Below are 26,200 nucleotides of genomic sequence, written 5' to 3' on the forward strand. Positions count from 1 at the left end.
TTGCTTCCTTGCCCCCTTCTTAAGTACTGGAGTGACATTTGCAATCTTCCAGTCCTCCGGAACCATGCCAGAATCTATCGACTTTTGAAAGATCATCGCTAATGCCTCCGCAATCTCCACAGCTGCTTCCTTCAGAACACGAGGGTGCATTCCATCTGGTCTGGGAGATTTATCGACCTTTAGCCTATTCAGCTTCCTGAGTACTTTCTCTGTCGTAATTGTGACTGCGCACACGTCTCTTCCCTGCCACCCTTGAGTGTCCGGTATACTGCTGATGTCTTCCTCAGTGAAGACTGATGCAAAATACTCATTCAGTTCCCCCACCATCCCCTTATCTCCTGTATTGGTTATCAACTGCATCCGGTGGTCCTGGTGTGGCTGCTGTATATCGGTGAGACCTGATGAAGATTGGGAGACTACTTCACCGAACACCTATGCTCCATCTGATGAAAGAAAGCGGGATCCCCCAGTGGCCATGCATTATAATTTCACTTTGCATTCCAATATGTCAGTCCATGGCATCCTCTACTACCGCGATGAGGGCACACTCAGGGTGTAGGAGCAACACCTTATATTCCATCTGGGTAGCCTACATCGACTTATCAAACATCTTGTAATTCCCCCTCCCTACTCCTACCATGCCCCCCTGCCGCACGGTTCCCCATTTCCTTTTCCCTCTTCACCTTATCTCCTTACCTGCCCATCATCTCCCTCTGGTGCTCCTCCCCTTTTCTTTCTTCCATGGCCTTCTGTCCTCTCCTGTCAGATTCCCCCTTCTCCAGCCCTTTATCTCTTTCACCAATCAACTTCCCAGCTCTTTACTTCACCCCTCACCTGCCCACCCCCCGGTTTCACCTGTCATCTACGACTATTTGTGCCTCCCTCCCCCCTCCCCCACCTTCTTACTCTGACTTCTCATCTATTTTCTCCACTTCTGATGAAGGCTCTTGGCCCGAAACATTGACTGTTTACTCTTTTCCATAGATACTGCCTGGCCTGCTAAGTTCTTCCAGCATTTTGTATGTGTTTTCTGACAATGTCTGCAGGTTTTCATGCTGCCACAGGATTGTCTGATTAGACAGTTGCATCAATGCGCAGTGGTCTGTGTGTACCTAATACAGCAGCTGCTGAGCGTTGATACGAGGCTCCGTTGGATTTTTGCTTCAGGATGGAGAGTTAAGGGGCTGAGACCAAAATCAGATCAATGATGAGGTTTGAGGAGCCGAACAGGCGACTCCTGCTCTGATTATGACTGGTCACAGGAATGCAATCCAACAGGGAAATGTCATAATTAAAAAAAAGACAATTATGTTTATTACTAGGCAGGGCAGCACTGTGAGGATCATGTGTTTATTGATTTCTGAAGCACCTTTAACACCGTACAGCCCTCATTGCTGGGGGAAAACTCTGTTCAATGCAGTTTGAGACTTGCATCGTAACCTGGATAATGGACTGGCCGACTGGAGTTTGTGCTTGTGTGTTAGTGTGGCTTCAGAGCTGTGTGTCAGGAATGTCTATAAGCAGCACTGAGGCCCCACAGGGGACCGTATTAGCTCCCTTCCCCTGTTTACCATGTATACCTGGGACTTTAAATACAACACTGAGTCATGTCAAATAGCAGAAATTCCCTGGTGACTTAGCAATAGTTGAGGAGGGACAGGAGGATGAATACAGGGTCCTGATGGAGGACTTTGTCAAATGGTGCAAGGTGAATCATCTGTAGCTCAACATCTGTAAGGCAAAGGAGATGGTGATGGACTTTAGGAAGACTAAGCCTGCACTGCTCCCTGTTACTGTTGATGGTGAGGATGTGGATGTGGTGAGGAACTTCAAGAACCTGGGGGTGCACCTGGTTGACAGACTTGAGTGGAGCACCAACACAGAGGCTGTGTGCAAGAAGGGCCAGAGTCGCCTCTACTCCCTGAGGAGACTGAGGTCCTTTGGAGTATGCAGGCCTCTTGTCGCCAGTAAAATCTTCTATGTGGTGGTGATATCTGTTATCTGTCAAATAGGGGACCGTGCACAATTCTGATTTGATGGAGACGGATGTGAGAGCACGGAGGAACATCTGGAAAACTTCTGAAATGCCCGCTTCGCTGCCGCTGCTACTGTGTGGTAACCGGAATCTCCGGAGCTGAAGGCCCCGAAATCCTCGGCTTTGCGTGTTTCAGAGGCCGGGAGAGGTTGAAGGCACTCGGCAGAGGATGGCGCTCGGGAGGGTGTATCGGAGAGGCTGGTCGGAAGCTCGGAGTTTTCGGATGGATGGACTCAGAGTCGGCTGTGGTCGGCTGCTTCCAAGGTATCGGCAAGTTGACGGTGCCTGGAGGTTTATGGCAGGGAGTTTCTTCCTTTTGCCGCCTGCTATCGGGAACTCCGGAGTGAATCGACTCGGGATCTTGAGACTTTTTTTTACTGTGCCCACTGTCTGTTCTTCATCAAATTATGGTATTGCTTTGCACTGCTGTAACTATATGTTATAATCATGTGGTTCTGTCAGTGTTAGTCTTTGGTCTGTCCTGTCTTCTGTGATAGCACTCCGGAGAAGCATTGTATCATTTCTTAACGCATGTATGCATTTCTAAATGACAATGAAAGAGGACTGAGTGTTCTCATCACCTAATATATCTCTCTTTTTCCCAACCAAGTTTCCAATATCCTTTGAAAACCATGGCTCTATCAAACTTTAAACCTCTCCTTTCAACCTAAGAGGAACATAAAGATTCTGTACTCTCAAAATTTCACCTTTAAATGACTTCCATTTCTCTATTACATTGTTATGACACTATTCACAACACCGCGAACATTTATGTCATCAGCAAATTCACTAACCCATCCCTCCACTTCCTCATCCATGTCACATAATGAAAAAATGTTTTAAAAGATGCAAAACTGAAATAATTAGTGTTCATGAGTTGAAATCTGATGGTGGAGGGGAAGAAACTGGTCCTAAAATTTTAAGTGTGCATCTTCAGCCAGCTGCAACTGCTCCCTGATGGGAGAAGTGACAGAGAGCAAGTCCTGGGAGATGAGGCCCTTGATGATGGATTCTGCCATCTTGAGGCAATACCCTCGATATCCTCAATATGCTGACCAAGTCTGCAAACATTTGCATCCTCTTTCGATCTTGTCTGTTGGAGCGTCCATAGCAGATGGTAATGCAGCCAGTCAGAATATTCTCCACTGTACATCAGTAGCATGTAACGAGGGACAAACCAGATGCTGAGCAAACTCCTGTGGTGACATAGTTGGGGAGCAGTTTCCTACAGTTCAGCTGCCCTGTTTCCTCACTTGTACTCAGTCACTGCTCCGACCTGCCAGACTGCCTGCAAGCTGTGCACGCTGCCCGGCCATCTCTGCGTCTGAACGAGGATCTGGCCCTCTAGCTGTTTGCTGTAATAGTGTGCTTCCTTCCAGTCTTTTCTGTGACATTCTCCTATTACAGAAATACCAGATCATCTGCTGCACAACATGGGGAAGGTGCGTTGTGTGATGGAGGGAGAGATGGGAGAAGGGGTAGTGCATACACTTCAGAACAGAGAAAGGTGACCATCATTTTGCAAGATATTGTGTTGTGACAAGACAAGGGTTGCATATGATGACATATATATATACTTTGATAATAAATTGACATTGTGCTTTGCAAGATAATGTACAGATAGTGTGCAGTCAACCTAGGTATAGAATCGCTTAGAAGAGCCATTTGTTTACCAAGACAAGGTAAAGATGTAAACAAAGGATTCTAGGGTGTTGGATTCTGATGCTTTTTATCCAAGGTTCTTTTGGAAGTCAAGAAAGAGGCATGAAACTTGTTACTTCACGAACATTTGATTGCGTGCTGAAATAACAAAGAGAATTGGAAATTATAGAAGGTGAAGGAAAAGAAGAGTCAAAGACTTAAAGAATAAATGTGGCAAGATAAGGTGTTCGGCTCCTTTTATACCATAAATAAGAAACATTGCATTCAAATCTGTAGATAAGAGTTAACCAATCAAATGGCCCCTATCCAAATAATGTGATGCCCAAGAACTTCATAGAATCATATAGAATTGTAGCCACTAGGGGGCAGACTGAACAACTGCATACACACACTAGGAAACGTACTAAACAGTTATTTGCATATAGGCAGCCACTGTATATGAAATACAACCAGGCAATTATTTGTTAAACTGCACAGAAAATAGCTATTTTACAGGCTAATCCAACAAGGGTGACATTTGCTATGTGTCAGTTGTTTTATTAAATCTGTAGTATTATTTGCCTTTAACACATGGATACTATTGGCTGTTAACACTTGTAATATCATGGCCTACCACGGTGTCTTCATACTTAGGGTGTTCTCTTTCAAGTGGCCACAGACTGGGACTTCATTGGGGAAAAAATGGGATAAATTTCTCAGTTCCATCACCTGAGTATGCAACTACTTTATCTAAAGGAAAATAAAATGATTAAGATGGTTTATCTCTGGTTGGTCAAAAGTTCTAAGAAAGAACATAGAAACAACTATAGATGGAAAAGGGCCAGCAATATCATAAAGGATCCCACCCAGACTGTTGATGGACTGTTTGTCCCACTCCGATCAGGGAAGAGGCTGTGCAGCATCCACACCACGACCACTGGATTCAACAAGAGTTACTTCCCCCACACTGACAGGCTGATCAACGTCTCCACCCACAAACCCACCCCACCACCCCCCACCACCATTACATCCACATCAGGCACTTAATCATTTCCCGTCAGCATCACCTTATGTTCAGATACTCCTGCACCAAACATCACTTTATGTACATAAAATCAGTCTCTGTATACAAACTAATCTAATGTAAATCTCTGTATACAAACTAATCTAATGTACATACTGGACAGCAACACTCAACAATTACTTGTTCTTGTGATTCATAGGATTGCTTTTATATTTACATTTATTGTGATGGAGAGGGATAAGTTTACAACTTTCTGCAGCTTTTTCTGATCCTGTACAAAGACCCCGCAATACCAGACAGTGAAGTAACCAGTTAGAATGCTTTTATGGTACATCTGTAGAAAATTGCTGGAGATTTGGTGACATCCCAAATCTCCTCAAAGTCCTCATGAACTATAACTGGTGACATGCCTTCTTTGTAATTGCATCAATATGTTGGGCTCCTTTACACTCATGTATTGAAGAAGAGAAATAAATAATCTTGAATCTTGAAAAGCATCAAAAAGTTGGGGGGAAAACTCTGGATAAAGAGAGCCACGGTCAGTAGAAAGAGAAATAAACAATAGGCTGGAGGAACTCAGCAGGCTGAGTAGCATCTGCAGGAGGTGGTGGGGGAGAGGAAGGAATTATGTATCTGACAATGGAAGCTTTGTGACTGGTTAGCAAATCCATCCATACTATCCTTTGGCCACACACTTACAGATACTGATCGGAATGTTTCAACAGTAAACCTGATCCATGCCCTGCTCACTTAAGAGCGTTTACGAGGAGGAGTCCCGAGGGGGACATCATGTGACTAACTTAGCCCTGAAGAAGACAGTCAGGTTTATAAGACCATAAGATATAGGAGCAGAAGTAGGCCATTTGGGCCATTGAGTCTGCTCCACCATTCAATCATGAGCTGATTTAATTCTTCCAGTCATCCCCACTCCCCTGCCTTCTCCCCATACCCTTTGATGCCCTGGCGAATCAAGAACCTATCTATCTCTGCCTTAAATGCACCCAATGACTTGGCCTCCACAGCCGCCTGTGGCAACAAGTTCCACAGATTTACCACCCTCTGAGTAAAGTAATTTCTCCACATCTCTGTTTTGAATGGACATCCTTCAATCCTGAAGTCGTGCCCTCTTGTCCTAGACTCCTCTACCATGGGAAATAACTTTGCCATATCTAATCTGTTCAGGCCTTTTAACATTTGGGATGTTTCTATGAGATCCCCCCTCATTCTCCTGAACTCCAGGGAATACAGCCCAACAGCTGCCAGACATTTCTCATACACTCACCCTTCCATTCCTGGAATCATTCTCGTGAATTTCCTCTGAACCATCTCCAATGTCAGTGTATCCTTTCTAAAATAAGGAGCTGAAAACTGCACACAATACTCCAAGTGTTATCTCACTAGTGCCTTATAGAGCCTCAGTATCACATTCCTGCTCTTATATTTTATATATCTAGAAATGAATGCCAACATTGCATTTGCCTTCTTCACCACCAACTCAACCTGGAGGTTAACCTGTAGGGTATCCTGCACAAGGACTCCCAAGTCCCTTTGCATCTCTGCATTTTGAATTCTCCCCCCATCTAAATAATAGTCTGCCCGTTTATTTCTTCCACTAAAGTGCATGACCATACACTTTCCGATAATGTATTTCATTTGCCACCTCTTTGTCCATTCTTCTAAACCATCTAAGCCTCTCTGTTTCCTCAACACTACCCACTCCTCCACCTATCTTTGCATTATCGGCAAATTTAGCCACAAATCCATTAATACCATAGTCCAAATCATTGACATACGTTGTAAAAAGCAGTAGTCCAACGCTGACCCCTATGTAACTCCACTGGTAACCGGCAGCCAGCCAGAATAGGATCCCTTCACTCCCATTCTCTATTTTCTGCCGATCAGCCAATGCTCCACCAATACTAGTAACTTCCCTGTAATTCCATGGGCTCTTACCTTGCTAAGCAGCCTCATGTGCGGCTCCTTGTCAGAGGGCTTCTGAAAATCGCAGTACATCACATCTACTACATCTTCTTTGTCTACACTGCTTGTAATTTCCTCAAAAAATTGCAGTGGGTCAGTCAGGCAGGATTTTTCTTTCATGAAACCATTCTGGCTTTGGCCTATCTTGTCACGTGCCTCCTGTACTCCGTAATCTCATCCCTAACAATCGATTCCAACCACTTCCCAACCATTGATGTCAGAATTACAGGTCTATAGTTTCCTTTCTGCTGTCTCCCACCCTTCTTAAATAGCGGAGTAACATTTATAATTTTCCAGTCATCCAGCTTTACTGTTTAAACATTGGAATCAGTATTTGTAAATATGACACCATTAAAGCCAAAGGACATTATGGACAGGGGAAGGAATTGTCGATGTTTTAGGTCAAACCCCTGCTGGGTTCCTCCAACAGTTTGTGTGTTCCTTCAGATTCTAGCATCTGTGGTCCATTGTGAAATAGTATAGTCCCTAAAAGGTGACTGAAACCCATGTATGCTGTGGTTCTGGTATTTACAGTCTACATATATTCTGATGGAGAAGATCATTTGATGCATCTAATTTATTTATTGTGATAGAACATGGAACAGACCCCTCTGGCCCTTCCAGCCATGCCACCCAGAAACCCCCGATTTACCCCTCGCCCAATCATGGGACAATTGACACTGACCAATTAACGTACCAACTGGTATGTCTTTGGACTGTGGGAGGAAACTGGAGCACTCGGAGGAAACCCACACTGTTATAGGGAGAATGTACAAACTCCTTACAGTCAGCAACGGGAATACTGGTCCTCATTGCATTCCTTTCAGCCCCCTCACCTATTTCCCTGTATTCTCTCTCACTTGTCGATTAATCTCTTGACCCTCTTGCTTCCCACCAAAGCCAGAGGCAACTTACAGTGGACAACAAACTGACTAGTCTGTGTCTGGGATATGGGAGAAACCCACAGGAGAACCTCATGTCGTGTAGAAACTCCAGACAGACAGAAACTGGGTCTGATTACAACTTAATGCTTCAAAGACTGGTGGAGCAAGAAATTCTTATGTAGATCATCACTCAGGGTTGTGGACTGAGAGCTGTGAAATGGGTTAAACCTATAGTCTGTCTTTAGCTGGCATGGACACAATAGGCCAAATGACCATTAAGCACGCTGTTCTCAGTGAATGATTTTATGGAAGCTCCAGCTCAGAGGTAAATAGACTACCAACAGCGAGCAGCAGATGATGGAAGCACTTTAGAAACAACCTGGATTGCCACTTGAAGGGAATAGCTAAGGGAACAAAATGGAAGTTTGCTCTATCCAGAATTATAATGGACTTAATGGACCTAGGGGCTCCAATCCATGCCATAATGGCTGAAGGATTGTACATTTATGACAGAGCGGGCGATGTCTGATCCAGTGTGAATTAGTGATAGAGCACTGCAGCACAGAACCAGGCCATTTGTCCCATTTAGTCCCTGCTGACCTCTTTTTCTACCTGTTCCTATGGAAGACCAGAGCCCCACCTCATCCATGTACCTAATGTTGTGTTTTTAATATTTAAGTACTGTTTGTGTAATCTCAATCCTTTTCATTTAATTCATTTTTCATTATATGTATAAATACCTGTATTGCATCAGTCGTCACACTGTCATGTGGTACGTCCGTGCCTCCCTTAAAGTAAACTCGAAGTTGGACCTAAAAACGCAAAGGAAATCTGCAGATGCTGGAATTATGTGCAGCACACATAAAAGTTGCTGGTGAACACAGCAGGCCAGGCAGCATCTCTAGGAAGAGGTACAGTCGATGTTTCAGACCGAGACCCTTCATCAGGACTAACTGAAGGAAGAGCTAGTAAGGGATTTGAAAGTGGGAGGGGAGGGGGAGATCCAAAATGATAGCAGAAGACAGGAGGGGGAGGGATGGAGCCAAGAGCTGGACAGTTGATTGGCAAAAGGGATATGAGAGGATCATGGTACAGGAGGCCTGGGGAGAAAGAAAGGGGGTGGGGGGGGAGAACCCAGAGGATGGGCAAGGGGTATAGTGAGAGGGACAGAGGGAGAAAAAGGAGAGAGAGAAAAAGAATGTGTGCATATAAATAAATAAATAACGGATGGGGTACGAGGGGGAGGTGGGACATTAGTGGAAGTTTGAGAATTCAATGTTCATGCCATCAGGTTGGAGGCTACCCAGATGGAATATCAGGTGTTGTTCCTCCAACCTGAGTGTGCTTTCTCTGGCGGACAGAGTGTAGGGCCAGACAGCAACCTGACGCGCGCCCGCCCGATCCACCCACCGCAGGTCGGTGCGGGACGGTTCAGGAGTCGTGGCGACAGGCTCAGACTAAAACTGACAAATGTGTTAGTGTCAGACAGAATACATTAAACTTATCACAAGCAGTAATGATCAAAAAGTTTAGTTAGTCAGTCCTCGTCAGAAAGGGTTTTCTGGCTGTTGGTTCTCTGCTTTGTGACACTGTTTTCTTAATGTGTGATGTGTGGATCCTCATCGGCTTCACTTGCACCTTCAGAGCAATGTACCTAGTTAGCTGTACTTAAAATGGGCCTTTCCACCAAGGCTCAAGGCAATGGTTTCGTCAGTTCGATCTCACCACTATCCCATCTCCAGGCTGGTAGGTGTGACTCTCTGAAGCCAGCACAATCTTCTGGCCTTCAATACCAGTTAATGAAAACCTTTGAGTGTGTATCAGAGCCACACAATACAGCAACATGTTTTCACTCATGGTCTGGATGTCATCTGTTTAACCCAGAGGGGAGGAACAACTGGTAAGAGCATGACGCATCCCAATACTTTCTCATTCACGGATAGGCCTGTCACATGACTGGGAGCACAGCAGGTAGTCATGAGAACCGTATTACACTGTACTCACCTCAGGGGGTGAAACAGTCTGTAGTAGTAATTCACTTAATCTGACTGATTGTGTTAAACAACTTTAACTGTCGTCACAAGAAGCGTACCAGCAAAGTTACACACAGGATACAGGTGGCCCCCGTATTCCAGACGATTGCTTTATGACACCTCGCTGTTACGAAAGACCTACATTAGTTACCTGTTTTCACTAACAGAAGGTGTTTTCACTGTTATGAAAAAAGGCAGCGTGCGCCCGAGCAGCCAAGCTCCTCCCCCGGAACTGCATTCTAGCCGGCATTGCTTAAACACGTGCTTTATCACGATTTATTTTGTGCATCTGATAGCAAGATGAGTTCTAAAGTATCGGAAAAGCCTAAAAGAGCTCGTAAGGGTGTTACACTTAGTGTAAAACTAGACATAATTAAGTGTTTCGATCGTGGTGAACGAAGTAAGGACATTGTCCACGCATTGAATTTTCCTGTGTCCACCATTCGCACTATTTATACGCAGAGATAAAGAATTTTGAAAGCTGCCGATGTTACTGTGGTTCTGCTCATAGCAAATTGGTCTCTCGGCATCCAATAATGGATAAAATGGAAAGTCTATTGCTTGAGTGGATTGATGGGTGTACAAAGCGTGGTGTTCCGTTAAGTTTTCTTATACTTAAGGACAAATCAGTCAGTCTTTTTAATAAGCTGAAACAGAAAGCACTAGACGATGGTAATGAAAGTGTTGCGAGGTGGAATTTAAAGATAGTCATGGGTGGTTTGAACGGTTTCTTTTTTTTTAATATAATTTTTATTGAGTTTTTGAAGTGATTAAATAGAAAGATATGACTACCCTACCCCCTCCCTTTAACCCTACCCCCCCCCGATATATACCCCTAGCTGAAAAAAAACGGAAAAAAAGAAAAAGAAAGATGAACTGCCCAGATATTGGAAAGTTTCCACATGCTCCATGGGATTCAAAATAAATTTAGTACATTTATTTATTACTTTCCCCAAGGGACCAATATCTTTATCATCGGAGCAAATAAATATGCCATCCAATCTTTTGTAAATAAGGGCGCCAAATATTCAAAAATATATCATATTTATCTCTTAAATTATAAGTAATTTTTTCGAGTGGAATACAACTAGACATTTCATTGTTCCAACGATTCATACTTAAATACGAATCCGATTTCTAAGTAACTGCTATAGCCTTCTTGGCTACTGCCAATGCAATTTTTATGAATTCTTTCTGATATTTATTCAGTTTAAGTTTTGGTTTTATCCTTTCAATATCACATAATAGAAATAATACAGGGTTGTGTGGAAGTTGAGTTCCAGTAATTTGTTCCAATAAGATTCTTAAATTTATCCAAAAAAGTTGAATTTTAGAACAAGACCAAGTAGAATGTATGAAAGTACCAATTTCTTGATGACACCGAAAACATTGATCAGATAAGTTTGAATTTATTCTATTTATTTTTTGCGGTGTAATATATAATTGGTGTAAAAATTTATATTGTACTAACCTAAGTCGAATGTTTATTGTATTTGTCATACTGTGAAGACACAGTCTTGACCAATTTGTTTCATCAATATTAATATTCAAATCTGTTTCCCATTTTTGTTTTGACTTGTGGATTCCTTGTTTAATTATACATACATACAAGAAATTATACATACAAGAAATAATTTTTAAAATTTTTCCTTTTTGAATTAAAATTTCAATTTCATTGGGTTTTGGCAAAAACATTGTTTGACCCAGTTTGCCTTTTAAGTAAGCCCTTAATTGAAGGTAACAAAAGAAAGTGTTATTTGATATTTTATATTCATTCTTCAGTTGTTCAAATGACATCAATATACCTCGTTCATAACAGTTTCCTATAGATCTAATCCCTTTTTGGTACCAGTTATATAAAAGTTGATTATCCATTGTAAAAAGAATAAGTCTGTTTTGAAACAAAGGTCTCCTTGCTAATAAAGATTTCTTTATTTCATTATCAACATTTATCTTATTCCATAGATCAATCAAATGTTTTAATATAGGAGATTCTTTCTTTTCCCGTATCCACTTAGATTCCCATTTATATATAAAATCTTCGGGTGTATTTTCTCCTATCTTATCTAATTCTATTCTGATCCATGCCGGTTTTCGTTCATCAAAGAAAGATGCGATGAATCTAAGTTGATTTGCTTTATAATAATTCTTAAAGTTTGGAAGTTGTAACCCTCCTAACTCAAATTTCCATGTCAATTTTTCCAATGATATTCTTGACATCTTACCTTTCCAAAGAAATTTTCTCACACATTTATTTAATTCTTGAAAAAATTTCTGTGACAATTGTTTTGAAACAAATACTGTAATCTAGGAAATATATTCATTTTTACAACATTGACTCTATCCACCAATGTTATTGGTAGTATCATCCATTTGTCAAGATCTTCTTGAATTTTTTTCAATAGCGGTAAATAATTAAATTTATATAAATTCTTTACATCATTATCAAGTCTTATACCTAAATACTTTATACCATTTACCGGCCATCTAAATTGGGTTGCTTATCGACATTGGCAACAGTCTCCTTTAGTAAGAGGTAAAATTTCACTCTTATCCCAATTTTATTTATACCCTGATACTTTCCCATATTCATCCAATCTAGAAGATAATTTATGTAACGAATACTGTGGGTTTGTTAAGTAAATCAAAACATCATCAGCAAATAGGTTAATTTTATATTCCTCCTGATTAACTCTAAAACCCTTAATATCTGATCAATTCTAATTAGTTCTGCTAATGGTTCTATTGCCAATACAAATAAAGCAGGTGATAATGGACAAACTTGTCTAGCTGACCTTTTTAACTGGAATGGTGTTGAAATTTGAGTATTTGTCACTACTTTAGCATTAGGGTTAGTATTTAAAGTTTTAATCCAGTTTATAAAAGGTGGTCCTAACCCATATTTTTCTAATACTTTAAATAAGAAATCCCATTCCAATCTATCAAATGCTTTTTCTGCATCCAAGGCTACTACTATACTCATCTCCTCCCTTTTTTGTGCCAAATGAATTATACTGAGTAGCCGAGTTACATTATCTGCCAATTGTCTATTTTTAATAAATCCTGTCTGATCCATATGTATTAATTTTGGTAAATATTTAGATAATCTATTCGATAAAATGTTTGCTATTATTTTATAATCCGTGTTCAACCCAAAAATAGGCCTATATGATGCTGGTTTTAAAGGATCTCTATCTTTTTTTGGCAATACTTTTACAATCGCTGTTGAGAAAGATTCTGGGAGTTTATGTATTTCTTTCCGCTTGGTGTATTAACTCCATAAAAGGAGGAAATAATAAATCTTTAAACTTTTTATAAAATTCAGGTGGAAAACCATCTTCTCCTGGAGATTTATTACTTTGGAGTGATCCTAAAGCTTCTTCAACCTCTTTTAATGTAAAAGGCATATCTAATCCCTTCTGTTCTTCCGAATTCAATTTTGGAAGAGTTACTTGTGATAAAAACCTTTCTATCTCATTAACATCATTTTGTGATTCTGATTGATATAATTCAGAATAGAAACTTTTGAAGGTTTCATTAATTTCTAAAGGTTTATAAGTAATTTTATTTGCACTTGTTCTAATTGTATTTATCGTTTTGGATGCTTGTTCTGTTTTCAACTGCCAGGCAAGAATTTTGTGTGCTGTCTCACCTAACTCATAATACCTTTGCTTAGTTCTCGTAATTGCTTTTTCCATTCTATATGTCTGAAGCGTATTATATTGTAACTTCTTATTGACAAGTTGTCTTCATTTTTCTTCTGTCATATGTCTTTGAGATTCTTTTTCTAATTTTGTAATCTCTTTTTCCAATTGATCTAGTTCTGCCATATATTCTTTCTAAATTTTAGTCGTATAACTTATTACCTGACCCCTCAAATATGCTTTCATCGCATCCCATAGTATAAATTTATCATCCACTGAATGAGAGTTTGTATTGAAAAAAAATTGGATCTGTTTTTTCATAAAATCACAAAAGTCTTGACCTTTTAATAATGTTGAATTAAATCTCCATCTACAAGTCACTTCTTCCTTATCCGTCATTATTATTGTCATTAATAAAGGAGAATGATCTGACAATATTCTTGCTTTATATTCCATATTTTTCACTCTGTGTTGAATATTCATTGATAATAGAAAAAATCTATCCTTGAGTAAGTTTTGTGTCTATTAGAATAGAACAAATAACCTCTTTCTTTGGGATTAATTCTTCTCCATATATCAATCAAATTTAAACCTTAAAGTTAAAGTTAGTTTTACTACCTTCGATTTTGTGACAGCCTTAGTTATCTATCTAAGACTGGGTCGAGGCAAAAATTAAAATCTCCTCCTATTAACAATTTTTCATGTGCATCAGCCAAATTCAAAAAAGCTTCTTGTATGAATTTTGCATCATTTTCATTTGGTGCATAAATATTCATGAAGGTCCATAATTCAGAAAAAAGTTGACAGTGTATAATCACATATTGGTCCCCCTAGGATTCAAGTGCAACCTGTACAAAAAGGACGGGTTGCACTTGAATCCTAGGGGGACCAATATCCTGGCAGGGAGATTAGCGGGGGCTACTGAGGTGACTTTAAACTAGAATGGTTGGGGGTGGGAATCAAATTAAAGCGGCTAGGCGTGAGGAGGTTAGTTCACTACAGGGGGATGGGAACCAGTGCAGAGAGACAGAGGGGTGTAAAGTGAGGGTAGAAACTAAAAATACTATGGAGAAAAGTAAAAGTGGCAGGCCGACAAATCCAGGGCAAGCATTAAAAAGGGCCACTTTTCAGCATAATCGTATAAGGGCTAAGAGAGTTGTAAAAGAGCGCCTGAAGGCTTTGTGTGTCAATGCAAGGAGCATTCGTAATAAGGTGGATGAATTGAAAGTGCAGATTGTTATTAATGATTATGATATAGTTGGGATCACAGAGACATGGCTCCAGGGTGACCAGGGATGGGAGCTCAACGTTCAAGGATAGTCAATATTCAGGAGGGATAGTCAGGTCTGGCGAAGGGTCTCGGCCTGAATCGTCGACTGCCTGCTGCGTTCACCAGCAACTTTTATGTGTATTGCTTGAATTTCCAGCATCTGCAGAATTCCTGTTGTTTTAATTTCTGATGTTCTGTTTCTGTTAAATGCGTTTCCTGTAAGAAGGCTAAATCTACCTTCATTTTCTTAATATGTGTTAAGATGCTTTTTCTTTTCACCGGTCCATTAAGCCCATTAACATTAAAACTCAAAAAATTCAACAAATTAGTCATTATTCTTAACAAAGTTACTCCAATCTAAAACGTTACTTAACATCTCAACTCTCATAGTTCCTTGGGGAATCTCTTTAAACTTCACCATGTTGCTATGTGTTTCCCTCTCAATCTTCCAGGCAAAAAGAAAGAAATAAAAAAAAGATAAGATACAAAAAGAAAAACAACAAAATACCCCCCTACTAATGTTGTTATTGAAAAGATACACAAAACTACCCCCCTCCATTTTGCGGGTCATGGCTATTGCCACGCTTGCACAAATGAATTCCGTAGCGATTGGTCAGTATTTCTTCCAGCTCCCCCATAACAAAAACATTGTATATATATAGAAAAATTAATGTCACTATTCCCAACTAATATTCTTCAAAGTTTAACCTTTCTTCCCCTCCATCATATAATTAATAATATATTTATATATTCTTTCGCTTTTAAAAATCTGCCAAGTCCATTCCTTGACAAAATCTTCATCTTTAATCCATCTCGCTCCCCTGGGTTTGCTCTTGTATCTTCAAAGAATCTCGCACAAACTCCTCCGCTTTCTGGTAGTCGTCAAAAAATCTTTTTTCTCCGGCAGCCAAAAAAATCTTCAAGGTTGCAGGATAGCGCAGTATAAATTGATAACCGTGATCCCAAAGGACTTTTTTCACTGGATTAAATTTCTTCCTTCTCTTCAAAAGTTCATAACTTAAGTCAGGGTAGAAAAAGATTTTTTTTTTCCCTTTTATCATCAATGGCCCTTTTCTATTCTTGGCAGCTTGAGCAGCGGCCTGCACAATCTTTTCTTTGTCTTGAAACCTTAAACATTTTATTAAAATTGATCGTGGATATTGGTCACCTTGTGGTTTTGGTCTTAGAACTCTATGTGCCCGTTCAATTTCAATTGATCGGTCTTCCTCTTTCATTTGCGAAGTTTCCGGGATCCATCTTTGAAAAAATTCTATTGGATTGTCTCCCTCTATACCTTCTTTAGGACCAACAATCTTAATATTATTTCGTCTACTAAAATTTTCCAGCACGTCCACTTTCTCCAACAGTCGATTTCTTTCCGTTTTCTAGACAAGCATATCATTTTCTGTTTTTTCCACTCTGTGGTTAATATGTTCCATTGTTCTTTCCAGATTTTGAAGTTTCTTATCCATTTTCTCCTGTCTTCTCATAGCTTTATCATAGCTCAGCTTCATGTTTCTAATCTCTATTTTTGCTCCTTTTAATTCAGTCATTACTTGCAATAAAGCCTCTGTTATGTCTCCATCATATCCTTTACTTTTAGTCTCTTCCAGTTCATCCTCTTCTTCTTTATCTGTGTTCTCTGCAGAATCCGATTCTGATTCTGGGTCACTTTCGCTTGCAGTGGCCGTCGGTTCTTGTAGTCTAAGTTGTATCGATTTGCGCATGCCAACTTCTTTGCGCATGCGCAATTCCGGCATCTTCTTCCCAGGGACCGCCGCTGCTGCTATTGCTCCCTGTTCTTCAACGCCAGAGATAAAACGTGTCTCCTCCGAAGGAGATCCAACCTGAGTCCAAGGATCTATCGCTGCAGTAGGCCCTTTTTCCTTCCTGTCTCGCAGCAACTTCACAACAGCAGACTTCTTCTGTTGCGATTTACGAGGCATATCGTAAAATAATCTTGAGAAGTTTATAAGTAGTTTTTGGAAAGTATTTATTAACTTTGTTTTGTTTAAATGGTACTTTGCTGATTTTTTACGGGAGAGCTGGATTCATACGTCTCAATCACTTGTCATCACGTGATGTCCCCCGTTTGATTGGTTTCTGAGGCAACAGCAGCTTCATAGTTTAAGCAGTTGTCCCCAACGTCTCGGCCATGGACCAATACCGGGCTGCGAAGAATGCAGCGGTGCAGCAGTAGTCAGAACGCACCCACCACATCTTTAAGAAAAAAGCCGAAATAAACAAGCTAATTAATTAAGTGCCACCCGGCACGTAAATGTCGGCCCAGATCAGAGGCGATTGCCGATTGCGTCGGGTAGTTATTCGTATAAGCAAGTGTTTAACTGTGACGAAACTGCAATTTATTGGAGTCTTCCCGATTCCGGTAAGTGAAACTACACTGTACATACATTATTTCTACTTTATATAGGCTGCGTATTTTTATATCTTATTTGGTATGATTTGGCAGCTTCATAGCTTAAAGGTTACTGGAGAGAGTGTTTCTGCCTAGAGCGCTTCCGCAAGATTGTCGCTGCACTCTACAGTGCTGCAGAAAAGTATTTCTACTTTATATAGGCTGTGTGTTTATCATATCGTTCCTGCTTTTACTATATGTTACTGTTATTTGAGGTTTTATGTGTTATTTGGCATGATTTTGTAGGTTATTTTTTGGATCTGGGAATGCTCAAAATTTTTTCCCACATTAATAAATGGTAATTGCTTATTCACTTTACGACATACTGGCTTACGAACCATTTCATAGGAACGTTCTAACTTTGGATAGCAGGGGAAACCTGTATTGATCAGATTGAACCCAACTTTATTGATATTCCACAGTCCACCATTCCATAAGAATCAAGAAAAAGGCAAAACATTAAAATATTGCCCTGTTGACAAAGAAAACGCAATTAAAGGGTAAATGATTATATACCAAAGAAGAGAAAATCTGCAGATGCTGAAAATCTGAGCAACGCACACAAAATGCTGGAGGAACCCAGTGGGCCAGGCAGCATCCATGGAAAAATGTACAGTCGACATTTCAGACTGAAACCCTGCTGAAGTTACGTTTTTCCAATGATCATGTAACCTCACTGCAGGAGAGACATCTTAAACTGGGCTGATGGAGCCGTGCGATCCAAAGTCAGATGTCACAAAAATATTTCCCACTATCCAAAGTAAATTCGAAATACAGTAAATTTATTTTCAAAGTACTTATATGCCATTCTCATGAAATTCTTTATCCAATAAAGACTCCCTAAAGTGAGTCCATAGATTGTGGATTCAGTTCAGTGTTGGATAACTTCACTCACCCTAACACTGAACTGATTCCAAAACCTATGGACTCCCTTTCAAAGACTCTTACTCGTATTCTCGATATTTACTATTATTGTTTTGTTTTCTTTTGTGTAGTTGCAGTACTTGTTGTCTTTTTCACACAGGTTGTTTGTCAGCCTTTGTAGTATGCAGATTTTCATTGATTCTACTGTGTTTCTTTGTCTTTACTGTGACTGCCTGCAAGAAAGTGAATCTTGAAATGAAGAAAAAATATAATGAAAAGGAGTGAAGTGACAATTACAGAAAACTTATACATTCATACTACCCTGAAATACCCCAACAAAGCAATTTATTGCACAGAGTTGCAGCCTGTGCCCCACCAGAGATAATACCCTCCCACTTCCTGCAATAAATTGTGCAAACAGAATGGCAGGATCCATTCATATATATATATATATATATATATATATATATATATCTCGCGCAGTCTCGCTCTCTGTCTCTCTCCCCCAGAGCACAGCCCGCCTTCACCTGGGGAACCAACTGAGCTCCAGTAAACAACTCCCATTTATACAGTAGAATTAAATTCACCTGAGATCATTTGGGATGGGGAGGGGGAAGTCAAAATAACTTCAGGTCTCCACTAAATGTCAACAGAGCCATGGATAGCATGAACAGAGACATTACCGGCTTGTGAATAATCTATTGTACACCACATTCTACTTGCATTGTCTACAAACCTGACCTGTTATCATTCAGACCACCCACAACATTCTTGTGTTGGTCAATCAGCACATTCTTCTTTCTCCCACATGCTTTGCCAAAGCAACTAAATGAACTTCCATGCTAATCTGGGAAAGAATGGAGTGGGGAGTGTTTGTCCATTGTTAAAACCCATCAGGAATTAGCAGTTGGGACACCAAACTTCCTAGGTTGCAAGTCTACCGCAGAACTAATTCTGTCCTTCCATTTGGTGGTACCACTGGCTTGACGTATGATGAGATGTCTAGATCCATATCAGCTTCATTTAAACCTTCAGAGCAATATATCTAGTTAGCATTACTTGAAGTGGGCCTTCCCACTGAGACTTGAGACAATTGTTTCATTGGCAGGATCTCACCAGCACCCCTTCTCCTTCCTGGTAGGTCTGACACTCTCTAGCGAGCACGATCTCCTGGACTTCAAGTACCTATTGATGGGAAACCTTTAATGGTTTGTATCAGTGTCACACAATGCAGCAACATGCTTTCACTCGTGGTATGGAGGTCATGTGTTTAACCCAGAGGGGAGAAGCAACTGGTAAGAACATGGTACTATCACACATGGATTTAGGCCTGTTACGCAGTTTGGAGCACAGTGCATTCTGATGAGAGCCAGTGGAAGCCCCGCTGGCCACTTCAATCCAGTTTCCTCCAACAATTTAGTCAACTTGTTTTTCAGGGTTCCATTCTGACTTTCAACATCATTAGTAGATTGTGGGCGGTAAGGATAGGTGAAGTGATGCTTACCCTGCAAGACTTCTGTCAATTGCCTGTGGAGTGTGGCCATTATCATTTGAGGTTTTTTCAGGGATTCCAAACAATGGATGAAATTCTCATGAGGAAAGGTTAGCAACACCTAGAGCATAATTTCTACGAGTTGGATAATTTCTATGATTTGTCACACCACATATCCACAGATTGTGAAGTGGTCATGGTTACAGAGAACCTTTAACATCCTGTTCCAAGTCCAGCTTCCCTTCAGGAACTCATACCAGAACAAGGACAAAAGTCCTTTTTGGGAAGGTGGCAATGTGTTTCCAATTATCAGAACTACCAGTAAAAGCCTAAACAAATATGACTAATAGCAAAGCATGCTGAAAGTGTGGAAAGCACATGAGAAAATCAACTTAAGAGCTGGTTGATGTTGCAACCAGTAAAAGTTGTCAAGGTAAACACTGAGAACTACTTCCAAGACAAACTTCATTCCTGCTTGTGTTTAAAGGGCTTCCAATTTAAACCCAGAGAGGAATGAGGCAGAACAGGAAAATGTTTTCCATGATAGCGTGCCATCAGAAATAGAACGAACACGTAGCTATGATAATGAGCTCTGTGAGTACAGGATTGCAAATGAATAGTCAGAGGAACTCAGCAGGTCAGGCAGCATCAAGTTCAAGTTCAGATTCATTGTCCTTCGACCATAGACAAGTCTACCACCGAATCCAGACCAAGGTGCACAACACAGTACGTATAACTCACACGCAACACATAAGGTAATATTAGCACAAATAAATTAACAATTAATAAGGTGCATTTATGACACAAGCCAAAAATATAACACTACTGGTGCTTCGTACGTGATGTGGTCTGGGTGGTGACAGGGAGGTCAGGAGTCTGACAGACTGGTGGAAGAAGCAGTTTCCCATCCAACAGTCAATGTCAATATGATACCTCCTGCCTGATGGTAGGTGGTCAAAGAGTTTCTTGGAAGGGTGGGAGGAATATATATGCTGTGCTCCTGATAAATATCTTGGATGTTTAAAATTAATGAATATTGGTGGATCTGATTAACAGTCAGAGAGCAGAAGAAACCTTTCTTTGTCATGCAGAGGTCTGAGCATAAATACTTTGTGAACAGACCAAAGAGGAACACCGGGCTGGGCTTGGGGCAGTTATGAGAAATCAGTAGTGTTGTGAAACTGAGCACATTGGCAGAGCAGGGAAGGGCCAACTCAGGAGTTTTGTACTGAATGCAAAGACAACAATAGGTTTTCCCTCTTGGTATGGTGCCAATACAACTGAAATATCCACCCATGCTGAGTCAAGCGAGAGAGCATTAGAGACAGAAGTGACACATACCACTTTAACAAGTGACAAAAGGTGAGTGAACAATGGTGCACGAGTACGTTGATGAACTAATGGACCAATAAATACATGTCCCGTGAAGCTTCAAGTACAGTTGAGCACAGAGATGAGGATTCCACCTTTCTTTCCGCTGCCCACATTTCAGAGAAATTTTCTTGCTATGTTGGACCCTGAAGTTTCTATAATAGAACGGTTCTTCAGAAGTCAAGAATGAGGCATAAAATTTATTGCTTATGGCTGTTTTATTGAGTGTTACAAGAGCAAAGAAAAAGAAGGAGTAGTGTTGAGAAAAAAAGAGACCAGTCTAAAAATAAGTCATGGTCTTCTCATAGCATACTGAGTTAACAGAAACTCTAATGATCCCAGTTAACCAATAAGATAGCCAGATTAAAGTAATGTGACACCATTCTGACTGCCATCAAAGTCATCAGAGAGACAATAAAGCTGCTGATAAAGAAATCTTTCTTCATTACAGGAAGCAGGCATTCTTTTGGAAACGCTCAAAGTAGTCTGTCAAATCCAAAAGTACATCAATGTAAGTAAGGGCTAGATCCTCCAGATGTTTCTCATAACTACTTCTTTCACTTCTTTTAAGTCTTCTTTTTCTTTCAAATGTGTTTCTGCCACTGTTGGAGTCTGTATCCTATATTTTGGTGGAGTATTTTTGGGCCTATTAGGCGATCTGGTGCTTTGCCGTCTCTGAGAGGATTCTGTGAGGCTTCAAGCAAAATGTGTGGCCTCAAGGCCAAGAAGCCTGGAGATGGGCACAAGCCCATCATCGGCTGCATTTCTCACCGATATTGCAGATTAAAACACTGAGAAATCATCGAGGTGAGAACGGAAGGCAAGCAGGTGTTCAGCACTATCTACCAGCCTCTCTCTCTCTAAGGAAATTCCTGTCTTCAAAATGGTCTCTCTCCATCAAAACTATTGGAGGATAGTGCTGGGCCTCTGGATTTTGGACAAGATTTAATCACTGCAGTTTGTACTTCTGGTCACATGGACCAGATGGTGAGCACCACAGGGTTTTGAAAGAGATGACTGAAGAGATTGGGGAGGCATTAAGTAATGGTATTTCAGTTGTTGGGAAGATGTTGGAGTCGATCCTTAAGGATGCGGCTTTGGGGTACTTGGAGGCATGTGATAAAATAGGCTGTAGTCAGCATGGTTTCCTCAAGGGAAAATCTTGTCTGACTAATATCTTAGAATTCTTTGAAGAAATAAAAAGCAGGATAGACAAAGGAGAATTGAACTGCATTGAAATGACTTTATTTCTTACGTCCTTCACATACACATGAAGTAAAAATCTTTATGTTACGTCTAGTAATTTATAATCAATAGAACAGTCAATGTAATATAGAGTACACTCAAATCAGCATGAGTTCATCAGTCTGATGGCCTGGTGGAAGAATCTGTCCTGGAGCCTATTGGTACCGGCTTTTATGCTGCGGTAATGTTTCCTGGATGGTAGCAGCTGGAATAGATTGTGGTTGGGATGACTTGGGTCCCCAGTGATCCTATGGGCCCTTTTTACACACCTGTCCTTGTAAATGTCCTGAATCATGGGAAGTTCATAACTACAGATGTGCTGGGCTGTCTGCACCACTCTCTGCAGAGTCCTACGATTAGGGGAGATACAGTTCCCATACCGGGCAGTGATGCAGTCAGTCACATTGCTCTCAATTGTGCCCCTGTAGAAAGTTTTTAGGATTTGGGGACCCATATCAAACTTCCTCAACCGTCTGAGGTGAAAGAGGCACTGTTGTGCCTTTTACACCACACAGCTGGTGTGTACAGACCACGTGAGGTCCTCAGTGATGTGGATGCCAAGGAACTTGAAGCTGGTTATCCTCTCAACCCCAGATCCATTGATGTCAATAAGGGTTAGCCCATCTCTACTCCTCCTGTAATCCACAACCAACTGTTGATGTACTTTTGGATTTTCTGAAGGTCTTTGACAAGGCAGCTGTTACAAGCTCAAGGAGATCTTTTTTTTTGTGAGAATGATGTAATGGTCTTTTGGAGGTCACCTGATGTGATTTTCCCGCCGATGTGAGGTCATGTGATGACAGGTGTCCCGTGACTATATAAGGGTCGACCCAGGTGACGCACTTAGTTTTTGAGTTTGTGGATTTCCAGGTACGACGTGGGTTTGCTTTTGTGATGCAGTTTCATTTTTAAAACGGAGGGTGCGTTCTCTTATAAGATATAGTATATTATTGGACTGGAAATTTGTGGCTGGATGTGCCAATTTACTCAATTCCAACAGTTGAAGGGGGAGTGAAGAATTCATCGAAGTTACAGGATCGAGAGGAGTCGGATTCGTTTGGCAGTTTAATAAAGAATCGACCTTATTGAGTCTTCGTTGGAGAAGTAGCTACCTGCATCGAGATAACTGTTGCCAGAAAGAGCAATGAGTTCATGCAAAAAGCTGCTCTCTCTCTCTCTCTAAAAGGAATTTAAGGTCAGTCGATTTAAACTGTTTATTTTCGGCATCGTGAATCCTGTGGACAGAACCAGCAGTGAAGTTGCATCTGTGAAGAAATCCTTCTCCAGAGAAGTCTCTCCCAATTGAATGCGTAAAACTGTTGGACTTTCGAAGTTATCGCTTTAAGAAATATATCTGACTGTATCGCTTTAAGAACTGTTTTCGCATTTAATGCTTTAAGAACCAGAGCCGAGTGGAGTTGGTGACAGCTGTGTACCTGTTAATCTCCAGTTAAAGTTTTCCTTTGCTTGTTTTTTCCTTATCGTTTATACTTGTTTAATAAATGTTTGGTTGTTTCTATATAACCTGTCTCGATTAATATTTATTGTTGCCGGTTACGTAACAGCGGCACACATGAGGCTGCTAAACAAACTTTCAGCCCATTGTATTACCGGGAAAATTCTAGCATGGATAAAGCAGTGGCTGATTGGTTGGAGGCAAAGAGTGGGAATAAAGTGAGGCTTTTCTCGTTGGCTGCTGGTGACTAGTGGTGTTCTACAGGGGTCTGTGTTGGGACCAATTCTTTTAACATTACATGTTAAAACTGCCCAGCAGATTATCAGCACCCAATTGCACACCATTGAAAATATCTACCATAATTGCAACACACATCAAAGTTGCTGGTGAATGCAACAGGCCAGGCAGCATCTCTAGAAAGAGGTACAGTCGACATTTCGGGCTGAGACCCTTCGTCAGGACTAACTGAAGGAAGAGCTAGTAAGAGATTTGAAAGTGGGAGGGGGAGGGGGAGATCCAAAATGATAGGAGAAGACAGGAGGGGGAGGGATGGAGCCAAGAGCTGGACAGGTGATTGGCAAAAGGGATATGAGAGGATCATGGGACAGGAGGCCCAGGGAGAAAAAAAAGGGGGAGGGGAGGAGAAACCCAGAGGATGGGCAAGGGGTAGAGTCAGAGGGAGAAAAAGGAGAGAGAGAGAAAGAATGTGTGTATATAAATAAATAACGGATGGGGTACGAGGGAGAGGTGGGGCATTAGCAGAAGTTTGAGAAGTCAATGTTCATGCCATCAGGTTGGAGGCTACCCAGACGGAATATAAGGTGTTGTTCCTCCAACCTTCATCTTTACAGTAGAGGAGGCCGTGGATAAACATATCAGAATGGGAATGGGATGTGGAATTAAAATGTGTGGCCACTGGGAGATCCTGCTTTCTCTGGTGGACAGAGCGTAGGCGTTCAGCAAAACTATCTTCCAGTCTGCATCGGGTCTCGCCAATATACAGAAGGCCACATCGGGAGCACCGCACACAGTATATCACACCAGTCGACTCACAGGTGAAGTGTCGCCTCACCTGGAAGGACTGTCTGGGGCCCGGAATGGTGGTAAGGGAGGAAGTGTAAGGACATGTGTAGCACTTGTTCCGCTTACACGGATAAGTGCCAGGAGGGAGATCGGTGGGGAGGGATGGGGGGGTACGAATGGACAAGGGGGCAGCCTGGGCAGCATGAAAAGCATAATCAAGGATGCATCTTACCCTAACCATGGACTTTTTACTCTCCTCCCATCCGATAGGCAATATAGGAGCTTCCACTCCCACACCAGCAGGCACAGGAAGAGCTTCTTACCTGAGGCTGTGACCCTGCTGAACCTCTCATCACAGCACTAAGCAGTATTGCACCCATATTGTTCTGCCTCAGTACTTTTATATTTGTGTGCTGTAGCACTTAATTTTTATTCGCAGTTATTTCCTAAATAACACTATTCTTTTCCACTTTTGGTTAGATACTAATTGCATTTCATTGGCTTTGTATCTGTACTCGGCACAATGACAATAAAGTTGAATCTAATCTAATCTTAATGATTTGAATGAGGGAGTAGAGAGGTTACATAAGGATTTAGACAGATTGAGAGAATGGGCAAAGGAATGGCAGATGGTATACAATGTCAGGAAGTGGAAAGTCATGCACTTTGGTAGAAGAAATGAAAGGGTTGACTATTTTCTAAATGGAGAGAAAATACTAAAATCTGAAGTGCAAAGGGATTTATTTGGGAGCCCTTGTTCAGGATTCCCTGAAAATTAATTTACAGTTTGAGTCTGGCGAGGATGACAAATGCAATTTTAGCATAAATTTTAAGAGAACGAGACCATAAAAGCAAGAACGTAATGTTGAGATTTTATAAAGCACTGGTGAGGCCTCACTTCGAGCATTGTGAGCATTCCTTTCGAAAAGATGTGCTGAAAATGGAAAGGGTTCAAAGGAGGTTCAGGAAAATGATTCCAGGATTGAATGGCTTATCACATGAAGAGTGTTTGATGACTCTGGACCTGTATTTCCTGGAATTCAGAAAAATGAGGGGTGACCTCATTAAAACCTATCACATAGTGAAAGGACTTGATAGAGTGGATGTGGAGAGACTGTTACCTGTGGTGGGAGAGTCTACGACCAGAAGACACAACCTCAGATTGGAGGGGAATCCGTTTTGAATGGACATGTGGAGGACTTTCTTGGCAGCTGTGAAGGTTGTATGTATATTTAAGGCAGAGTTTGTTAGATTCTTGATTGGTCAGGGCATGAGGGGATATGGGGAGAAGTCAAGAGATTGGGGTTGAGAGAGAAAATGGATCTGCCATAATGGAGTGGCAGAGCAGAATTGACGGGCCAAATGGCCTAATTCTGCTCCTATATCTTCTGGTCTTATATACATACTTCAATAATGAATTGACATTGACTCTGAATTTACTTTGGAAAGCAGAAAACATTTTTGTGACATTTGACCTTGGATCACATGGCTCCATCAGCCTTGTTTCAGAGTTTTCTCCTGGAGTGAGGTTTTATGATCATTGAGCCGTTAATTGTGTTTTCTTTGCCATAGTGCTATATTTGATGTTTTGTTTTTTTCTTGAATTATCTGGAGACACAGTTAATAACTGTGGCATATCAATAAAGTTGGGCCTGTGTGATCAATACCTTATTGTGTGTAACTTTGTTGGTACAGTTCTGGCATTGTAACAGTAGCAAGTAAATGTCACTTAGCACAGTCAGTCAGATCAAGTAATTAGAAAAGTGAACATTCTCACGCCCTGAGATCTGCTAGATCTCTGGAACATCGAATAACTCCAGTG

At 41.0% G+C, this 26,200-nt stretch overlaps 1 pseudogene; it reads right to left on the reverse strand.

Annotated features, from left to right (window-relative positions):
• The window catches only part of LOC140210631 (deoxynucleoside triphosphate triphosphohydrolase SAMHD1-like), a 91,920-nt pseudogene extending 75,463 nt beyond the window's left edge, over positions 1-16,457 (reverse strand).
• Positions 16,458-26,200: the final 9,743 nt, after the last annotated feature.

Source organism: Mobula birostris, chromosome 2 (genome assembly GCF_030028105.1).
Source record: "Mobula birostris isolate sMobBir1 chromosome 2, sMobBir1.hap1, whole genome shotgun sequence".
NCBI classification, from domain to species: domain Eukaryota; kingdom Metazoa; phylum Chordata; class Chondrichthyes; order Myliobatiformes; family Myliobatidae; genus Mobula; species Mobula birostris.